The 20,430-nt window shown below is 44.4% G+C and overlaps 1 long non-coding RNA gene across 1 annotated transcript in view; it reads right to left on the minus strand.

Moving 5' to 3' along the window:
• Window positions 1-5,556: 5,556 nt before the first annotated feature.
• The window catches only part of LOC132580086 (uncharacterized), a 137,773-nt gene continuing 122,899 nt past the window's right edge, over window positions 5,557-20,430 (minus strand). Inside the window, exon 3 of the long non-coding RNA XR_009556029.1 lies at window positions 5,557-6,347. This is a non-coding gene — a long non-coding RNA (uncharacterized LOC132580086). The remainder of the gene's footprint in view (window positions 6,348-20,430) is intronic.

Raw genomic sequence — 20,430 nt, forward strand, 5'->3', positions numbered from 1 at the left:
GCAAAGCAAACAGGTTAGCAGAGTAGTTTTTTAAAAAATGAAGAGTTAAGTGTTGCTTTAATACAGTCCTGTTCAGGATCAGGCCAAAATCCATACACATCCTTTGAAAGAATATTGGCTGGCATCAGCAGAGCCTCCCTCTGGGCACAGAGTCCTTCATAAGAGCACAGCTTCCTGTTCTGGGTGAGAGGAAGTGACACTGCATTTCCTCTTCCCACACTGACAGTGAAGATACTTGAAGCAAGTCCTCTAGGTTTCATGACAACACATGTGTCTTCCTTCAAAGGGAAGATATCAGTGTCAGTTCTAAGCCAGTTTGTGAAAGAGAAAAGTAACTTTACACTGCCTCCTTAGACAGTCCAATATACTAACTCTCAGATTATACGACCATGCTCAGCTCTTTGGGGGTTAAGTGTAAACCTGGACATGTAGAAAGTAAATATATCATGTGCACAATGAGAGCATGACTCTGAGACACCCTGCATTCTCATTAGGAATGTGCGCTCAGTATATAATGAGCCAAATAAACACAGCCAAATACAGATTGTACAATCTGATTCAGCTACCAAAATAGCCATGTCCAAATAAAAGCTAGTATTATTCGGCTTTTATTCAGGCACAGCTAGAAGGCATTTATAAATTTATGAATGCTTTCTGAACTTGCAGAATCACGCCACCATGGCAGAGTGACTCCGCAAGTGAACTTAGAAGGCATTTAAAATTTAAATGTCTTCTGAGATCACTCATTGAGTTGCATCATGGTGGTGGCACAATGGTTGCCATAGGGTATTATAGAGCTGAATAAATTTGGGTTTCCCAAATATTTATCCGAATCCCCAATACAATACCAATATTGCGATTCAGGAATTTTCAGACTACTGCTATTTTTCAGATCCAACAGACATGAAAAACACTGATTTATTTTTTTTTTGCACACCCCTAATTCTCATACACTTTAAAGGACTCATTCATTGGCCTCACTTTGCTTCAGAAACGTGTAAGAAGGCCTGGCAGTCACTGTGTATGTCCACAAAACATTTTCTTTCCCAAGTCTGTTCTTCAATAACAATTGTTTACTATAGTTTTATTGTGCAGCTAGCTGCAGCCACTGAATAAATGACTTCTTTGTACAGGAAGCAGGCATATTTCTGTCTAGATAAGGATCTACAACTTTATATGGCTGTGACCGTACCAGCCGCAGTTTTACCCGGCTCTGGAGGAAGGAAACTGGTTACTTTATCAGGGCATCTAAACTTTTGCTGTTCTTTGACTCTCAGAGTTCCAGAGAGAGAAAGTGGTTGGCGGTGGCTGGAAACTGCTGTCGTCAAATGAGTCTGACTGCAGCTGAGGTTTTGGAAACATCTCCTTGAATTTCCACAGGGGCCCCCAAACTCTTACACCCATCACCCTATTTTTCTGTTACCCCAACTTCTTGCCCTCTTTCAGCTTGTTTCTGGCCCTTGGAATCTAAAAGCACTTTCTGATGCTGTGATGAGCCTGGTGATCATAAAGTCAGTTGACTGAATTTGTCTCAGGAGGAGTATATACCTAATGGCAATGCTTTCTTTTCTAGTATTACAACATGTCATTTCTTTTCTATAAGAAGACAGGGTCCCAGGCATTTAGCTAGGGGGACCATTTTGCCTGGAAACATAGATGATTCTGGGGGGATGAGTCCTGCTTTGCTGGTAACCAGGTAGCTAACAAGAGGCTTCCTGTAGGCCGCGCCAACAAACCAGCCTGGCACAGGGGGAAAGAGGAATCTGGTGCACAACTTGGGTTGAAAAGGAACGGGCTGTGGGTGGTGCACCATTCTGGAGCCCTTGGCAAAGACCTTCAGCAATGTGCAGCGGGCATTCAGTAAAGCATGTTTGAAGAAAAAGAAAAGCTGAAATTCACTAGAGCTGAAATCACTATTCTCCTCTGAAATGCACTAAGCTGAGCCTGCTTCCTCCTCTAGCCCCTTTCTCTAGGGACACTGATGAGCACAGGTAAAGAGGAATTGTTTCAAGACTCACAGCATGGCTACTTTTCCCATTTGCACCAGGGAAGCATGTGCAGGAAGCCAGTTTGGTGTAGTGGTTAAGTGCACAACTCTTATCTGGGAGAACCGGATTTGATTCCCCACTCCTCCACTTGCACCTGCTGGAATGGCCTTGGGTCAGCCATAGCTCTGGCAGAGGTTGTCCTTCAATGGGCAGCTGCTGTGAGAGTCCTCTCAGCCCCACCCACCTCACAGGGTGTCTGTTGTGGGGGAGGAAGGTAAAGGAGATTGTGAGCCGCTCTGAGACTGAGATTCGGAGTGGAGAGCAGGATATAAATCCAATATCAGTAATATCTTCTTCTTCTTCTTCTTCTTCTTCTTCTTCTTCTTCTTCTTCTTCTTCTTCTTCTTCTTCTTCTTCTTCTTCTTCTTCTTCTTCTTCACAGGGAGGTAGAATTGATGGTTATGAACAGTGGTGTCCACTGCTTCCAGCCCTGTTCTGGAACTCTCTCTTGGCATAGAACCACCCTGTCACATTATGATTTCAGAATTCATGTTCATTGTGCTATTCATCCTTCACTATGCCTGCAGGGGGTCCCTGGTTAGCAGGGCTAGAAGGGAATTTTACCCACGGCCCTGATTGGCTATAAGACTCTGGGATTTTTGCTTTTCCCTTAGCAAAGAAAGTGAATATATCCAGTGCGTCATTGACTGTAAGCAGCATAACTGCCACATCTGGCTGCAGGTATTTAGGCATTTGGAAAGGCATTTGGAGAGTTTTTCTCCATAGTAAATGGTCTGTGCTTGGTCCAAATGTGAATCTACTGGAGTGGTGTGGAACCTATTAGATTGTGGACAACTTACCAATCCTTTCATGTGGAAGGTTGGCTGAAATATCCTGACCAGCTAACGAGAGACATCGGAGGCAGTTTTGGGGTGTCCAGTGTGAGATTCCAGATTTAACACCAATTACAAATGAGAGACGGCACTCTACAAGTACTATATTGAACTGGATGTTTATTAATTTATCATCACACGGGAAATCATTACCTAATGTTGATTCAATCATTTGTATGAACTGGCTATCGATTCCTAATATTTTTGTATGAACTGCTTATCTACTTCAAATATATTGCGAAAAGTTTGTTAACTATTTAACCACAGTCTATTTGTGTACAAGATACTATTTATTCTGTGGCTCTCTTCCTTGTTGTTTTATATTGGTTTTTAGGCATTGACTGAAAACACAGTGCAGGTTGTGCAGGTCAGGGTCCATGCACAACCACAGCAGAGTCTGCTTAAGTGGATTTGCAGGGTGGAGCACAGGACAGCCAACCTCAAGGCTGGCCATGCCCCCTGGAGAATAGTGATGGCAAAGAATCACAGTTTTCACCACTTCCACCCTAATTCTAACCCTCTGCCTTTGTTAACCCAACAAGCAAGTTGGGGAAGATGCTGACAGTAGTCAGGCTGTCATTGGCACCCATTGTTCCCAACCTATTCTATGCCATGACCTGAGGAACCTGTAATCTCTAAAGTTGTGACCTGATTCCTCCCAGCGCGGTGTGTCTGTGTCTGTCACGTAAGGTCAAAGTCCAGGAAGTCAAGCAGGAGCCAAGTCACCAATGCAGAATCACAAACCGGAAGCAGAAGTCAATGTTCAAAAGCCAAAAGGTCAGGGTGCCAAGGAAATCAAGCAGGTCAGGATCAGGAAGGAGCGTGGATGCAAGTCAGAGAACAGACTTGTTGCTTCCACAAGGTTACCAGGTCCTGGGTGGGAGCTATATAGGAGCTTCAATCAGCCTGCTCCCTGGGTGGCAGTGACTCTGCTAGAACTCAGGGCTGAGAGATCTGAAGCATCAGTGCGCCTCATGTCTTCGCTCTGAAAGTTCTTTCCGGAGCCTGCTTCGAACTCTTGATATAGGAGGAGGAGAGCTTGGAGGAGATTGATCGTCAACAGCTGACACTGGTGCCTGGAGAGTGATTGATGGGCCAGCTGCTGTTTGTTCAACTGAGGAACTGGCTGGCAACACTTCCAGGTCTGTTAACCCTTCCAGCTCCCCCTCATCAGGGCTCATGACAGTGTCATCCTTCTCCTACCCCCCCCCCAATGGGTTGGTCCTCATTCCAGGCACAATGGCCAATAGCACACAAGAATTCTGGAAGCTGTACAACTTTTTTTAGAGCATGAAGTTCAGACAGCTGTTATGTTTTTGTAACAGATCTCTCTCCCTCCCTTTCACATACACACATACACACATGCACACAATCAATCTTTCAAATGGTGTCAGGATAGGGAACTCCTAGGCCTGTTTGACTCATTCTACAAACACCCAACCCAATATGGATTAGGTAGGCATCAGAGTTCATGCATATTTAACCTCCAAATACAACAATCCTACTATCTACTCCATTGTATCATTTCTAACTCAACCCAAAAATCCTGTTCAGAAGGCATGGTGATACAGGCAAAACAAGATCCTGTGAAGTTAGGGGGAGGTGCTTATGAGTTTCCTGCATTGTGCAGGGGGTTGGACTAGATGACCCTAGTGGTCCCTTCCAACTCTATGATTCTATAAATTAGAACAGGCACAGGATACAAAAACCAAGCATGCCAGAAGTGTGTTGGCCTTCAGGGGGAAAAAAAGCCCTGAAAGAACAAAGTTTAAGTTCACACACAATCATTGTACTTATAGGGTTAATGGGACATAAAAAGGTAAATGTAGTCCCCTGTGCTTGAGGGCCTCTAGATTTAGGTCTTAACTAGAGCCAGAGCTTACTCCATTACACCCATTTATTCTATGTATAAAAATTAGTTTACTCCTGGAAGGTAACCTGCACATCTCTTCCCTGTATCTTAAGATCTTTGCTCCCTGTTGCTTCTTTCTTGAGCAGCAAGCAAGATTGATAAGAGAGCCAAGCTAGAAGCTTTCATTATTGAGGCATCTCATGATCAGGAACTATGTAACTATATTATCCTATGTGGTAGATCTGTGATAAAGCAAAAAAAAAAAAAAGATTGGATACAAATACATTTACGGATATATCAAATTATAAAAATGAATATACAAATGAAATCAGGAACTTTTTTGTTGGGACTGATGGACAAATTGAAAACAGACACCAAATTTTGCTTTTATATATGATCACAGCAGCAAAATTATTCTATGCACAGAATTGGAAAACTACTAAAATACCTACAGTAGAAGAATAGTGGTTGAAGATGTTGGACTTAACAGAAATTGCTAAACTTACTTCTTTAATTAAAGCAAAAACATTATCTGCCTTTATTGCTAGAGGAATGACCCTAATTGATTTTCTGTATGCTAAAGAAAAAAATGACTTGATGATACATGGATTTGAAGAGTAGGGCTTGTAATTAAGTGTATACAGTATAGAGGGAAAAGGCTGGGCAAAAGATTATGATTAAGAGGAATTAGTCGGGCTGTGGTAATAAGTGATTGTATTTTGCTTTGCTGTCAAGATATTTCTTGGATTTGGTTAACTGTAAAGATACGTTTCTCTGCTTCACTTCACTTCACTTCACTTCCTTTCTTTTCTTCTTCTTTCTATTTTTGTTTTTATAATTTTCCTCTCAATTTTTCCTTTTTTAAAATGTATATACTTGAAAATTTCAATTAAAAATATTACAGGAACTATATTCCCTTTCTGTTGGCAGGTTAAAAACTCATCTTTATTGGCCAGTTCTCTTGCCACCAGGATAACTAAAGAAATTGCTGCCTTTTTCTTGCATGCAGATAGATCTAATAGACAGACAGTCAGTTCAAGGTGATGCTAGACAGAGGAAGGAGCAAAGCAGAGAGAGAGAGCATGAGCATCACCCTGAGTGTGATTATGCCTGGAGTCAGATGACCCATTAATAAAAAAATGCAATAAGTATACCCAGTGAGGAATACGGATGTCCACAATGCAGGTAAACAAGATGAGTTACTAAACATCAGCATTGGGCAACCCATAGAGAGTGACTTCTCCAGCTACCATGGAAGCCGACAGCACCCCATTCCCAGAACCCATCCATTCCTACCTTCACCCAGAGGAATCATAAAAAAACATTTCTCTCTTTCATTCCATTCTGTTTTCCTGCCAACTCTCTAAAAGACACAGTCCAGATGCAGCCAGAATACACACAGCAAAACAGACCAGATGGCACCATCCAGTTGTCATAACCAAGAAGCATGTTTCCATGCCAAACGCTATGTACACACACTCAACTTACCCCTCTCCTTGCAGGCTATGCAACACGATGATGTCTAACAGCTGCAGGACTTCTGGTTTCTGCTTCCAGATGGGCTGGTGGGATGCTTTGAATAAGGTTAGACACTCTGTGCTTCTGGTTCTCCATCTGTAACACAGATCCAGTAACAACATTATGCATTTCAAAAAACAGAAGGCTGCAAGACTTCACTAGTTTAACCATAAAGATGCAAGAAGAGGCCATATTCTCACACCCATCAAACAGTTATTACAATCATGCTCAGACCTGGATAGCCCAGGCAGGCCTAATCTTATCAGAAGCTAAGCAGGGGACCCTGGCAATTATTTGGATGGGAAACCTCCAAAGAATACCAGAGTTGAGAGGTGGAGACAAGCTATCAAGTCACTTCTCTGAATGTCCCCCATGTCCCAAGGAGTCACCACAGGTTGGCATGACTTCCAGGCATGGGAACACAAATACACACCAAAAAATTGCAAAAAAAACCCCATCCCTCAAAACCCCCAGTTATTACAATCAGTAAGCCTTATACAGGGGATCAAGATCAACATTTGTTACAAGGTGGTAGGGGAAGCCATCTAAAGGGACCCACCAGCTGTGGTTAATTTTTTTTATTTGCACTGTCTCTGCTGTTTCAACAACAGCCTACTGCGCAGAAATTAAGCCAATAAAGGGTTTTTTCCCTCCCCTATAAAGGTGCTTAAATTACTGGAGACCCCCTACTTAATTTCTCCTTGTCAACTTCCCTCAAGGGCCCAGAAGCAAAACCAGACAACAAGATGGCAACTCCACTACCAAAATATTTCCTTTTTATTCCCACAACATCCGCGCCAAGTAGCTTCCTTATCATCTATTTATGTGATTCCTTCCACAAAACCTATTAAGGCAGCCACAGGATGATCACAGGGGTCACACCATGATTGTGGCAGAGGGCAACACCAGTTTTGTGTGTAGTTTGCAGAGTCCCCAGGCAGACAGGGGAGGCCAGTACTGAAACATCTAAACCTGCTGAACCCTTTGGCACAACCACCACCTTGATGCATGCCTTTGTATGAACACGTCTGTTTTTTTACAGGACACACCTGGTATAAAATAAGCCAAAAGGCAAACTTCACAGATGATGCTAGAGAGGCTGGTATGACTTTAACTGTTGGGACAACGGCACAAATCCCAGTCAACCAGAAGCTGTTTCCTTCTCAGGTCTTGCCAAGCCTACATAGAGAAAAAGTGCTTCCTAGACTCCCCTAAATTATAGATTCAGGCAGGTAGCTTTGTTGGTCTGAAGCAACAGAACAAAGTTTAAGTCCAGTGGTACCTTTAAGAGCAATGAATTTTTTTTAATTCTGGGTATCTGAAAAAGTGTGCATGCACCCGAAAGCTTATACTCAGAATTAAACTTTTGTTAGTGTTAAAGATGCCGCTGGACTCAAACTTTATTCTGTCGCCCCTAAATTATGCATTAAGTAATTTAACCGCAACTGAATAATACATTTTTACTAAGTGCTTGTTGATAATCTCTGAACACCAGAAGCCAGGAAAGGCTTGTTACTCCAGCTTGCATCTCTTCCGTGTATTCCTTCTAGGTGTCAAGTTTTACTCTTTTAAAATGAGAGCATTCTGGGAAGGAATCTGGAATAGCCACAAGGGTACAGTCTTGAACCCCCTCCCATCATTAATTTGGGGCAGGGGAGGCAGCTATGAATTTGTTTAGGCTATTTATTAAACCCTTCCTCCCACCCCACCCCCAAAAAATTCCAAAATGGCTTACAGCAAACAAGGATTTAAAAAATTAAAATAAAGTCACTAAAAGAATGAGTACACCGCAATAAATTAAAGTCAGTGAGTTAAAGCCAAACAGCAGCATAAACTCATTGTAGAAACCACTTAAACCAACAGAAGGCTGAATAAATAAACGAGAATTATTTAGCAGCCTTAAAAATAAGCCTCCATTAAAATGAATTCAGCAGCTGTCAAAAACTATCCAAAGAAGGGAAAAAATAGTAGCGGCACTGCAAAAACCAAGAAAATGCCTGGGCAAATTTTAAAAAGACCTTCACATAAGCAATTTAAACCTGCTAACAGAAGAGTCAAGCAAGTTTACAATAGAAACAGAATAATTAATAGCGTAAGAAATCAACATCAGATAAAAACCTATAAGCACTTTGGGCTGAGCATTCTACACAACTCATCAGAAAAATACATGTTGAGCACCTCAGCCTTTTATTGCCTCTGAAAAAATTCCTGGCAGCTCAGGTAGACTGTTTCTCCAAGTAGGAACCACCACAAGGGGGATAAAAAAGGTCCATTTAGATCCCCATTTGGGAGAAATGTGGGATATAAACAAAGTAAATAAATAAATAAAAGACTTTACAGGTAACAACTCATAAAAGATGCCAGACAAGTCACTGTGAAGGCAGCATTCATAACTGAGGCACCACCCCTGAAAAGGCCCTGTCTCCGGTCACCACCTACAAGTAGGTGGTAGCATGCAGGGTAGGGCCTCTGAAGTCATTTGTACTTAGTGGACAGGTTTGTACAGGAGAAAACAACCCATCTGGCACCCTGGTCCCAGACTACTTGGAATAAGAACCAGCAATCTGATCTGTGTTCAAAAATGAATGGGAATGCAAAACCATGCTTACTGTAGATCACATCAGTCCACAATCTCCTTGCTGCTGTGTTAATTTCAAACCCAGTCCAATTCGCAGCACATTACATTACTCTGCTCTGGATGCAAAGTACAGGGGAATTTGTGTCTGCTGCACAAAGGCATGGATAACAGTGACCAAGTCCTGCTTCTTCGAGAAAGCACACCGCTGATGTACACAGTTGGTGCATCCCCATCTGCCAACCTGGCCAGTATGGTATAGTTGTTAAAAGCACCGCTACACTAAAATCTGGAGGACCACGTTTGATTCCCTACTCTTCCACGTGAAACTTGCTGGGTGACCTCAAGCCAGTCACAGTTCTCTTATAAAGGCGTATGTATGTAGTTCTCTTACAACTCTCTCAGCAACACCTACCTCACTAGGCACTGTCGTGGGAAGAAGAAGAGGAAATTGTAAGCCATTCTGAGATTTCCTAAGGTAAAGAAAAGCAGGGCATAGAAGCCTACTCTTCCTCTTCTTCTGGATGGGGGAAACAGTCACCCCAAACGTCAGGCTGGCTGTTTAACCCTCAGTGATCTAGATTACCAGCTAATACCTCCTTGGTCTTACCTTCTCAAGAGCTACTGCCCTACACAGCATATCTTTCCGTCACACCTGATGAATCATACAGCTATTCCCACAGAAAACAAGACCTCTCTCTGGAGCCTGAGGGGAAAAAATGACACACCTTCATACATTTAGAAATGCTTTTGGTGGTTGTAGCTAAGCCCCTGAATCAGAAGATACTGAATCAGAAGCTATTACACCCAATGCAATGTTAGAAACACCCTTCTAGATTATATGTAGCATAACAAGCAAAGATTTTCACCTTGTCTGGCTCTTTTTTAAAAAGAAAAGGCACAATTGGTTGCATTTAACCCATTTACAAACAGGTTCAGCGGGATCCACATCCTGATGCCCTCATAAGACATCGCATCAGGAAGTCAGGTAACAGACCACTCCTGCAGCAGTTGCCAGTAACCTCTGACCCCAGGGAGCACAAACCTGTGCAGCCCATCAGGTTTAACATATATAGCCACAGTTACTCATGTGCTGGATATATATGTTGGACTGCTACAATGTGCTGTACACAGGGCTGCCTTTGAATACTGGCTGAAAGCTTCAAATGGTTCAGAATGCAACGGCAAAATTGCAGGCAGGTGTGAGTGACTACCTCTCTTCACTTTACAGGCTGCCAGTTTGCTTCCAGGCACAATTCAAAGTATCACCGTGTGAATCCATCCATGATTTGGGATCAAAGTACAAGAAAGGTCAGCTCCAAAACCTGCTCACCAGTTATCACCCTCATCCTCAAAGGCCCTCAGATTTCCACAGGCCCTCGATTTTCAGGCATAAGGTGATACGCACAAGGGCCTTCGCGAATGAATTCAGCATCATGGCTGAGTAAATGAACTGGTGATCCAGGAGGTCACCAGTCTGAATCTCAGCCACAAACTCATGGAGGAAACCTTGCTCTGATTTTTAAAAATATATAATTTATTGTTTTCTAGATTACACAAAGACAAAAATTAAGCCCAAAAGAGAAAAATGCAAGATGGTTTTCTACCAAAATTATACGCAATCAACAAACAAAGAATATTAGCATACTGCTCAATAAGTCATATGGAATACACTAAGCATATAGCTCTAATATAAATTTTAAAATTAGAGGGGAAAATTCAAAGCACTCAACATTTCCAATTAACTATTGACACTATCTGCCCCCACAGAATTCACTTTTGAAATAAGCCTCATGATATCGGGTGTTTCATTAATGTAGAAGGAGAATGTTGATCATTTTCCAATGAATTTTTCAGAATGTTAGTAACCTTTCACAGGAAAACTTAATTCTCTACTTCATTCTGCACTACTTCATTCTGCACAGTCTTGAGGCAGGGTTCAACACAAAAGCTAGTCGCTGTTTTCCATTCCACTGCAATGTCTAATCTTGCAAAAGGGATAAGGAGACATAAAAAGTTTGTTTGCAAAAAAAATTTTAATCCTGTCTTTGAAAGGTCCTTGACAATTATAATCCACCAGACAGCTTCAGTACCCCACCCCACTTCCCCATCAGCTGTGTAGGGAACCAAACTGTCAAGAGTTGCATAAGGGTTACTGTGATAACAAACAAGAAGCACTTTGAACACTGTAAGTGCTATAAAATGCCAAGTTTTAGCAGAATCTCCTGGTGCTTATCGAGAGAGAGAGAGAGAGAGCCCTTCATCTTGATCTTGACTTTTATGAATTGGACCATCATAGGGAAGATAAGCAAATAGCACTCCACCATACCTAGATCCAACTCAACTGAGAATCCTGGCCTCAAGGAACATTTGAATATTTTTTTAATCCTGCTAGCTGTTCTAGAAGTCAGTTTTAGCAAAACAGCAGAGTTAAAGTGTATAAAACAAATACATTAAAGCAACAATAGGCAAGGGTTCGTGGTTTGTAATGTCATCATAATAGTTATAGTTGTTTGATTTTAGCTATTCCATTCCCTACAAAAAGAACTGATAAAGGTTTTTGTTTCACCCACAAAACATTCCCATTAAAACATATTACAAAACAACCAGAAATATCAATAATTCTGCCATATTCCCATAGTTTTAACTTTTGATTTGTTAATGGATACCAGGCCACAGAGGGATGGTCAACACAGTGCAGATTTAACATCTGCTTTGTGAGGTAAATTGTGTGCTTGCTTCACCATCTCTACACATCACAAGGGAGCCATCATGGTGTGAAATAATCATGTTTGTATCCTGCCAAAAAGTGGAGGAAAATGTACCATGGAGATTCTCTCATATGATGGTATAGCTGTGGATGAAAAGGCCCCAGTTTGGGTTACCAACACTGCTGTTAAGATACTTTTTAGAGAATACTCTATTTCAGGGCTTTTGGAGTAGAAAAAGCCCAGCAGGAACTCATTTGCATATTAGGTCACACCCCCTGATCTCATCATTGCTTTGCATAGGGCTGTTTTGTAGAAAAAGCCCATCAGGAACTCATTTGCATATTTTAGTTCTTGGAATCTAGACACGAGACAGTCGGAACTGCGTTCCTGCTCAAAAAAAAGCCCTGTTCTATTTCCCTGAAAACATGTGAGTCTAGAGTTGTATGTTCCCCACTGATGTGTCATCAAAAGGGGGGTGGGGTGAAGGAGAAGCAGTTAACTTATATTTATGTACAAGCTCTAGGTGTGGGTGGGTGTCTGTATTTTATGGGGCAATTCAGTTTATGAGTCCTCTTCCTTTCCAGTCACTATATAGAGTTGCCAACCTCCTGGTGGCAGCTGGAGATCTCCTGGGATTACAACTGATCTCCAGGTGACAGAGATCAGTTCACCTGAAAAAAATGGCCACTCTGGAAGGTGGACTCTATGGCATTACACCCAACTAAAGTCCCTCCTCAGGCTCCACCCCCAAAATCTCCAGGTATTTTCCAACCTGGAACAGGCAACCCTATAAATGCACTAAAACCATAAGTGAATTTTTTAAAACACTCATCCACCACTGAATATTTTTGTCACCATCACTGTCACCATCAGATCCATAAGGGGCTTCTTCCCTTTGGTGTCCTGAACCCCTCAGGGATTAATGTATTTTGTAAAGGCATTTATGATCTCAAAAGCCTTTGGGCTTATTAATGTTATGGGGTATGGGGCATGGTAACATTTGTTCCCAATTATTTTGTTCCCAATTATTCTGTGTACAGCAATCAGAAAACCAACCAAGTAGAGAAATTAATATATTTATAATGGTCCTTTAGACAAGGTAATCATAGCCATCACTAGTTTCCTGATGATTGCAGGTTATCGCTCTGTTGATATTTTGTGCATGGCTTACACTTAGGCCACTGCAAGATGGCCTAGCCCAATGCTATTCCCTGCTAGGGTTGTTAAGGTATAATCAGGGGTTCATTTTACATTAACCTCAGTGGAAGAGAACATGCTTTCAAATTGGTTCCACGTTCAGTCCCTGGAATCTCCAGTTAAAGGATTTCAAACAGAAGGTGTTGGAAAGAGCCACATTAAAGAGTCATGAGCTAGATGGACCAATGGACTGAATCACTACAGGGCAGCTTCATAAGTTCAGTTAAAGAAAGCTCCATTCTGTATGACTCAAAGCAGCCGGAGATGTCCACAATACACTTCTAGCCCTTTCAAACTCCTCCTATTCATCAGCTGTACAAGATGGTTCCTGCATTGGACTGATCATTTCCTCAGTTTGTTATAATGTAAAGCTGTGGATAGACCCACCTCCTCCTCTAGCTGCCCTCAATGAAATTATAACCTAGTCCACAACATTAAGAACTCTCAATCATGCTTAAAAAAAAAAAAGGCAGGTAATCATTAATCTAAACTGTAAGTCATTTATTAAGGCTCTGTCCTTCTCCAGTAGAGGTCACCAATGTATATAACAAGCTTAAGCCACAACATCTTGTTCAAAGGCATCCCAGAAGTAAGCCCTGCAAGACTCTCTTATCATTTAGACAAAACAGACAAGGAACAGAGGAGCCTTCCGAGAGGAAGCAGTTGTACCCATTTGAGTTGGAAAGGTGCAACACAGGAAGTGCCGCTTAAAGAGTTCTGACCTTCCTAAGGTCTAGATTCCAAGAAATAACTCAGTACACACAATCCTCTTATTTCCAAAAACTCTGGCCTCCAGCACTGGTGGTGCTTAGGAGAAGTGAAATCAAGCTGTACCAAAAGCTTAGCAAGGAGACAACCGAAACACAGGCTTGTTTCACCAAGAAAGCGATGAAAACATAAAGGTCATTTCATTATTGGTTTCAGAAAGAAAATCTAGTATCTTTTAATGCTAAAAGTTGGTTATTTTTTAAAAAGGAACATCCTGAGATTCCCCCCCCCCCCGAATAAACCCTGTAAAACACATCCGGTTAGTTATATGCCTGATTTTGTTAGTCTTAAATAAACACTGGTGTGTGTGTGTATAGCTTCTGGCAAGGTCCCAAAACCAACCAGTTAACCCATATATCTGCAATCTGTATCATGAGTAAGGGGTTAGTTTCTAAGCAGGATTCTGAGCCCTATGGAAGAAGGGTGGAATAAAAGTGCCACAGTGAGATTTTCCATGCAAGGAGGACGGAGGGGGGGGGGGCGGAAGAGGAATTTTTCTGCATGGTCTTGGCAACCAACATATCCCAGTTTAATGTCAGTTAGGCAGCGCATCTGGTGATACCCCTGGTAGGCAACGTTACAGAGTTTGGAAAGAACAAGAAACTGTGTTTGTTCAGCTGCTCAAATACATTGCAGAGAATATTACTGATGCCTCTGCATATACCACATATACCATTTGTACAGCTGCTGCAGAGGAGGATATATTTGAAGAGTAACACATACACACACACTGTTCCCCTTATTTCACAACAGGGAGAGGAAATGCTAACATTTGGGTGGAGTGGGATGGAGCCCTATGTCTGAACATATGGACAGAAGAGGCTGCTTTATATTGGGTCATAACAGTCCACCCACACTGCTTCCCCACATCACTAGGCACTGGGCTAAGCCATAGCAATAATTTGCGACAGCATTTTCTTGTGCTGAGAAGACAACCTAATGGCAAACAACTGCTACAGTGTGACAACAGCACAACATCCAGTGACGTGGGGAAGCAACCCTAGGCTGATGTATTTTCTACTCCAACAAGAAACAGTTTTCCAGGCTTTGAGGTTTTTCAGAGTTCTGATACCAGAGATTCTTTGTCACTGGAGATTTCAGGGTGCAAGTAAAGCTGTAGAATTTATCATGGGGCTAACATCCCACGTTAAGTGCCTTTCAAAAAAAATCTCATATAGACTCATGCGCTTTCCAACATTCTCCTTTTGGGGGGAAAAAGAGTTTATTAGGGAAGAGATTTCATAATCCTATTTATGAGATTGCTGGCTTTTCACTTTTTTCCAAAAAGCTGAAAACAAACAAAAAACTTGACACAGCTACACATTAACCAAAGCTGCCTACTTGCATATTTCTAACAAAAGGAAGATAGATAAAGAAGATGGAAAGGAGCAAACCCCCATTCCTCTTATTTCACAACAGGGAGAGGAAATGGTAGCATTTGGGTGGTAAAGGTGAAGCTCATGGCTGGTATGGTCAGATGCCCACTCGTACCATGAAAAGCTCAAAAATGTTTAAAACTTCTCATACCAGTTGAAAATCTCTGCTAGTATGGTGTGGTGATCAGAGTGCCAAGCTGGTATCTGGGAGACTGAGGTCCAAATTCCCACTCTGCTACAGAAGTTCACTGGGTGACCCTGAGCCAGCCAAAACACACACAGCCTAACTGAGCTTGTTGTGATTACAAAATGGCACATTTGTACTTATTGTGAAGTCTATTCTCCTTGGAAGGAACTAGGAGACCCAGATGTGTGGGAACTCCCTTCCCTCCACTTTTGGTGGCAGGAAGTCCAGCTTTATTGTTCCAGAAGGGAGGAGTACCCTCATCTCCCCTTCAGTCCGGAAACTTCCATAGGTCGCCTAGCACATGACCTAATCTGAAAAATTCAACAAACACAACACAGGCCAGGCCAACAACTGGCTTGATCACCCAATCAAGGAATTTCCCTCTTTTTCTTTAACATCTCTTCCCTTCTAAACTTCTGTGTTTCATTTCCCTTCCAAAAAGGGTCCTGTGTTTCATTTCCCCTCCAAAAAGTCACTTCCAAGAAGAATGGATGTTCAATGTGCCAATGTGCCATTCTTCGTTGGAAGGACAACAACACCCAGATGTGTGGGGATGTAACAAAGCAAACTGTCCCCAAGGTAAAAAGCTTCAATGTCTTTAATCCTCTTGTACTATATGCTGCAGAACTCAGTACACAAGAGCTGTATCCAAAGATGTCCATTTGACTACCTCGTGGGGTGTATGAAGCTAGAACTGGGCCAAATAATCACCCTACATACCTCCCCCACAGGCTTCCAGGGCTATGGAAGTGGCTGTCCTCCTAAAAGATTGAGCTGAATACCCTTGAGAGGAGGAATATGGGTTTCCTGGTGAGTTAATAGGATGCACTGCTTCCTATTAAGTTAATAGGATGCATATGCACTGGTTACCCTCTTAACCATACTGGGGTGACCAATGCCCCCAAGAGCAAGTCAGACCTATGCCACTGTTTAACTCTAAACATATATATGAAAAGACCCCTACAGACATGGGAGAGTAACCATCCCTACACTTTTTAGTATGACAGAATAGGATAAAGGTAAGGAAGAAGATCTCATGTCTGTGGAACACACAAGTTAATCTTGGTAAACCACACACAAAACACACACACACACACACACCATGTCCCAATGGAACATGCAAGAGATCTTTCTGATAGTGAGGTCTCCTATTCATAAGACCCTACAAGCTGAGGTCAACAAGATGAGGAAGGTCTCTAGCATCACTGCCTTCAAGGAACCTCATGAACCAGTTCAAATTTAAGCATGACATTTGCCCAAAAATCTGAGTGTCCAATGTGCAATATCACTGATGCAATGACATCACTCAGAACGACCCTTGGCACTTACCGTGAGGGGTCCTTCTCCTAGGAGGTCAGGAGGACATCTTGGGTGTTTTCCCACCGTCCAATCAGGGAGGCAGGATTCAAAAAACTTCTTCCTCTTCCTGTTGGCTGTGGGAACCACCCCTCAGTTCGGGTGACTCCGAGCAGCAGTATGTATATAATTGATCTAGAAAAACAAGAAACTTCTAACATACATAACTAACCGTCTGCCGACGGCCTCAGCCTCAGGTCTAATAGACTGGCTAGAAGAGGCAGGTCCTAAGCAGACAGAGAAATGAGAAACAAGAAACAGGCCAAACGGGCAACAGACAGTGGAGTGAGAGGCTTAGGTTGACGAAGACAGAAGACATAGAGTATAGGTTGCCCGAGGTAGGGCGATAGACGGGAGGGCAAGATGTCCTCCTGACCTCCTAGGAGAAGGACCCCTCACGGTAAGTGCCAAGGGTCGTTCTCCCTAGGAGGCGGAGGACATCTTGGGTGCTCCTAGAGCAGTAGGTCAATTAGGGTGGGGTCGCCCTACTCAGGTAGGACATGTTGCAGGATTCGTCTACCAAAGGCCGCGTCCGCCGATGCGTAGGTATTCAGTTTGTAGTGTCGCACGAAAGTGGAGATAGAGGACCACGTAGCCGCCTTACACACCTCCTCAACTGAGGCGCTCCTGTTGAAGGCTGCGTTGGTGGCTGCGCTTCTGGTCGAGTGTGCCGTGATTCCTGGTGGAATCTCGAGACGTAATGTCTTGTACGCCTCTGTTATACACTGTTTGATGGCGTAACTAATGGCAGACTTGGACATCTTCAGGCCCAATCTGGGTGCCGTCACGTTGATGAACAAGGAGTCCGTCTTACGTAGAGGTTCTGTTCTGATCAGGTAGATCTTGATTGCCCTGCGTACGTCCAGCGTGTGCCACGTGCGTTCCTTCGGGTGCTTGGGATCCGGGCAGAAGGAAGGTAAGTTGATTTCTTGACTTTGGTGGAATTTAGATGAGACCTTAGGTTGGAAGGTAGGGTCCGGGTAGAGGACCACTTTGTCCTTGTGGAATACGCATAGCTCCTTTTTTGCCGACAGGGCTCCGATTTCGGAAACCCTTCTGGCTGACGTTATTGCCACCAGGAAGATCGTCTTCATGCGCATCATCCTAAGGGGCACAGACATGAGTGGCTCGAAGGGCGGACCTGTTAGGGCTGACAGCACCGGGTTCAGTCTCCAGGTCGGAAAACGGTGAGATTGAGGCGGCGAGCTCAAGGAGGCCCCTCTAAGGAACCATCGGATGTGAGGGTGGGACGGCAGGCTCGTGCCCTCCACCTGTTGCAGCACTGAGGACAGAGCTGCGATCTGTCGCCTGAGGGTGGCTGGCCTCAGGCCTGACTGCAGACCGTCCTGAAGGAATTGGAGGACCTTAGGGACAGAAGGACGTAAGGGGTCCACCTTCTTCCTCCGGCACCACCTGTGGAAGGCCTTCCAAGACATGTTATAGATCCGCGTGGTGGATTCTTTTCTAGAAGCTAGTATGGTGCTAGTCACCTCACTAGTATACCCTAGATCTAATAGCGATCTCCTCTCAACCTCCACGCGGTCAATCTCAGCCATTCTGGATGAGGGTGCCACACAGGCCCCTGCAGCAGCATGTCTGGCCAGGTCGGTAAATGGAGTGGTTCCTCCATGGACATCTGTTGGATTGAAGAAAACCATGGACGCCGAGGCCACCAGGGTGCAACCAAGATGACCTCGGCCCCCAGTGTCCTGATCTTTCTGAGTAACCTCGGAATGACTGGAATTGGAGGGAAGGCATACAGCAGGTCTTGAGGCCACGGGGATGTTAGCGCGTCTGTGGCCTCCGCCTGACTGTGGAAGTACCTTGTGAAGAATCGGGGAAGTTGGTGGTTTTGATGAGATGCGAATAGGTCCAATGCTGGAGATCCAAAATGCTCCGCTATCTTCAGGAACAGAGACTTGTTGAGAGACCACTCTCCCGCCTGGATGTTTTCCCGGCTGAGCCAGTCTGCCTTGACGTTGCACGTCCCTTTGATGTGTTCCGCTCTTACCGACTTCAGGTGGCACTCCGCCCATTTGAACAGCTTCTCGGCCTCCCTGTAGAGGGAGCTGGACCTGGATCCCCCTTGATTGTTTATGTAGGCTTTCGCTGCTATGTTGTCTGTTCGTATCAGGACATGCTGTCCAGATACTTGGTCCTGGAAGTGAAGCAAGGCTAGCCGGATTGCCCGAAGCTCCAAGAGGTTGATTGGCAGGTTCGATTCCTTGGGCGTCCACCGACCCTGTGTGGGTGTCTCGTTTAGGGTTGCCCCCCAACCCGATAGGCTGGCGTCCGAAAACAGTTGCAACTCTCCCTCTGCGAAGAAGATTCTCCCCTGACGTAGGTTGCTGGCCTTGGTCCACCACATCAGGCTCTCCTTTACCCCCATGGGCAACGTCAGTGATATGGAGCTTCTCTCCATGATTTGAAGCTGGTAGGGACGTAGAAACATCTGCAGTTGCCTGGTGTGATGGCGTCCCCATTGCAAGGCCTCTAGGTTTGAAATTAGAAGGCCCATGAGTTTTGCCAGCATCTGGAGCATCGATGCCGGCTCTTGAATCACCTGTCGCACGAGCGTCACGGTCTTCAAGATCTTGGCTTCTGGGAGGAAGATGGATCTCAGGTTCGTGTCGATTATCATGCCCAGGTGCTCCAGTCTCTGGGTTGGCCGCAAGTGGCTCTTGTCCAGATTGATTAGGAAACCGTGTTGCTGAAGGCAGTTGATGGTACTCCGGACGTCCTGCTCTGCATTCCTCCTCGACGAGGATCTTAGTAACAGGTCGTCGAGGTACGGGTGAACGTGTATGCCTCTCTGCCTGAGGAGGGCGATCAGGTTCACCAACACCTTGGTGAACACCCGTGGGGCCGTTGCCAGGCCGAAGGGCAGGGCTCTGAACTGGTAGTGACGTCCGTTCACGCAGAAACGTAGGAATTTGCGATGGGCAGGTAGAATCGGAATATGAAGGTAGGCCTCTGTCAGGTCCAGCGAAGCCATGTAGTCCCCGTGACTCAGGGCCTCTGTTATTGACTTGATGGATTCCATCCTGAAGCGGCGTAGCTTGATATTCCTGTTCAGAAATTTTAAGTCCAGGATTGCCCTCCAGTCCCCGTTCTTTTTGGGAACTGTGAAAAAGATAGAATAAACACCTAGATATTTCTGCTTCGTAGGAACTTGTTCTATTGCAGCAATATCCAGAAGGTGGCGTATAGCTTTGAAGGTGACCTCCCTCCGCTCTGGGTTCGAGCGAAGGGGGGAGATGATGAAGCGATCTGGGGGGGTGCGCCTGAACTCTATCGGGTAGCCCCGAGATACAATTTCTAGAGTCCAAGAGTCCGCCTGCGACTCCGCCCAGGCCTGATGGAAGTGTAGCAGGCGGCCCCCTACTGGGATGCGCTCCCAGTCATGCTTTATTGGGCTTGGAGCCCCTCTCAAACTTGTCCGATCTCTCGGGCTGGTTTCTGTGGAATCTGGGGTTGGAGAAGCCCTTACGGAAATTCTGCTTGGGTTGACCCCAGGCTGCTTTTCTAAACTCTTGCTTGGGCTTTGGGGCGCTGGAGGAGGTCCGAAAGGAACTAGGTCCAAAACCTCGTCTGTCTGGACGTCTGAGGAACTTGGGCATAGCTTTCTTTTTGTCCCGTGTCTCCACGAGGATCTTTTCCAGGGCGTCTCCGAATAGCTTCTCTCCTTGGAAAGGGTAGGCTGACACGATTGATTTTGAGTGTATGTCGGCCGGCCAGGCCCTAAGCCACAGGCCCCTTCTTGTCACGGCGTTGGACGCCATAGCTCTGGCAGAGAAGGTAAGGGCGTCCAGGGAAGCATCTGCTGAGAATTCAGCTGCCCGCAGGAGTCTGCTGGTGCCCTCAAGGATCTTTTTATCTGCGTCTGGTAGAAGCTGTGAAAGACGCCTTATCCACACTATGGCTGCTCTAGATACTATGGAGTTAGCAGCAGCAGCCTTAATGGCAAAGGCCGTAGCCTCGTGTGTCTTCTTCACGGCCAGGTCAATTT

The sequence above is a fragment of the Heteronotia binoei genome, chromosome 12 (genome assembly GCF_032191835.1).
Source record: "Heteronotia binoei isolate CCM8104 ecotype False Entrance Well chromosome 12, APGP_CSIRO_Hbin_v1, whole genome shotgun sequence".
Taxonomy (NCBI): Eukaryota; Metazoa; Chordata; class Lepidosauria; order Squamata; family Gekkonidae; genus Heteronotia; species Heteronotia binoei.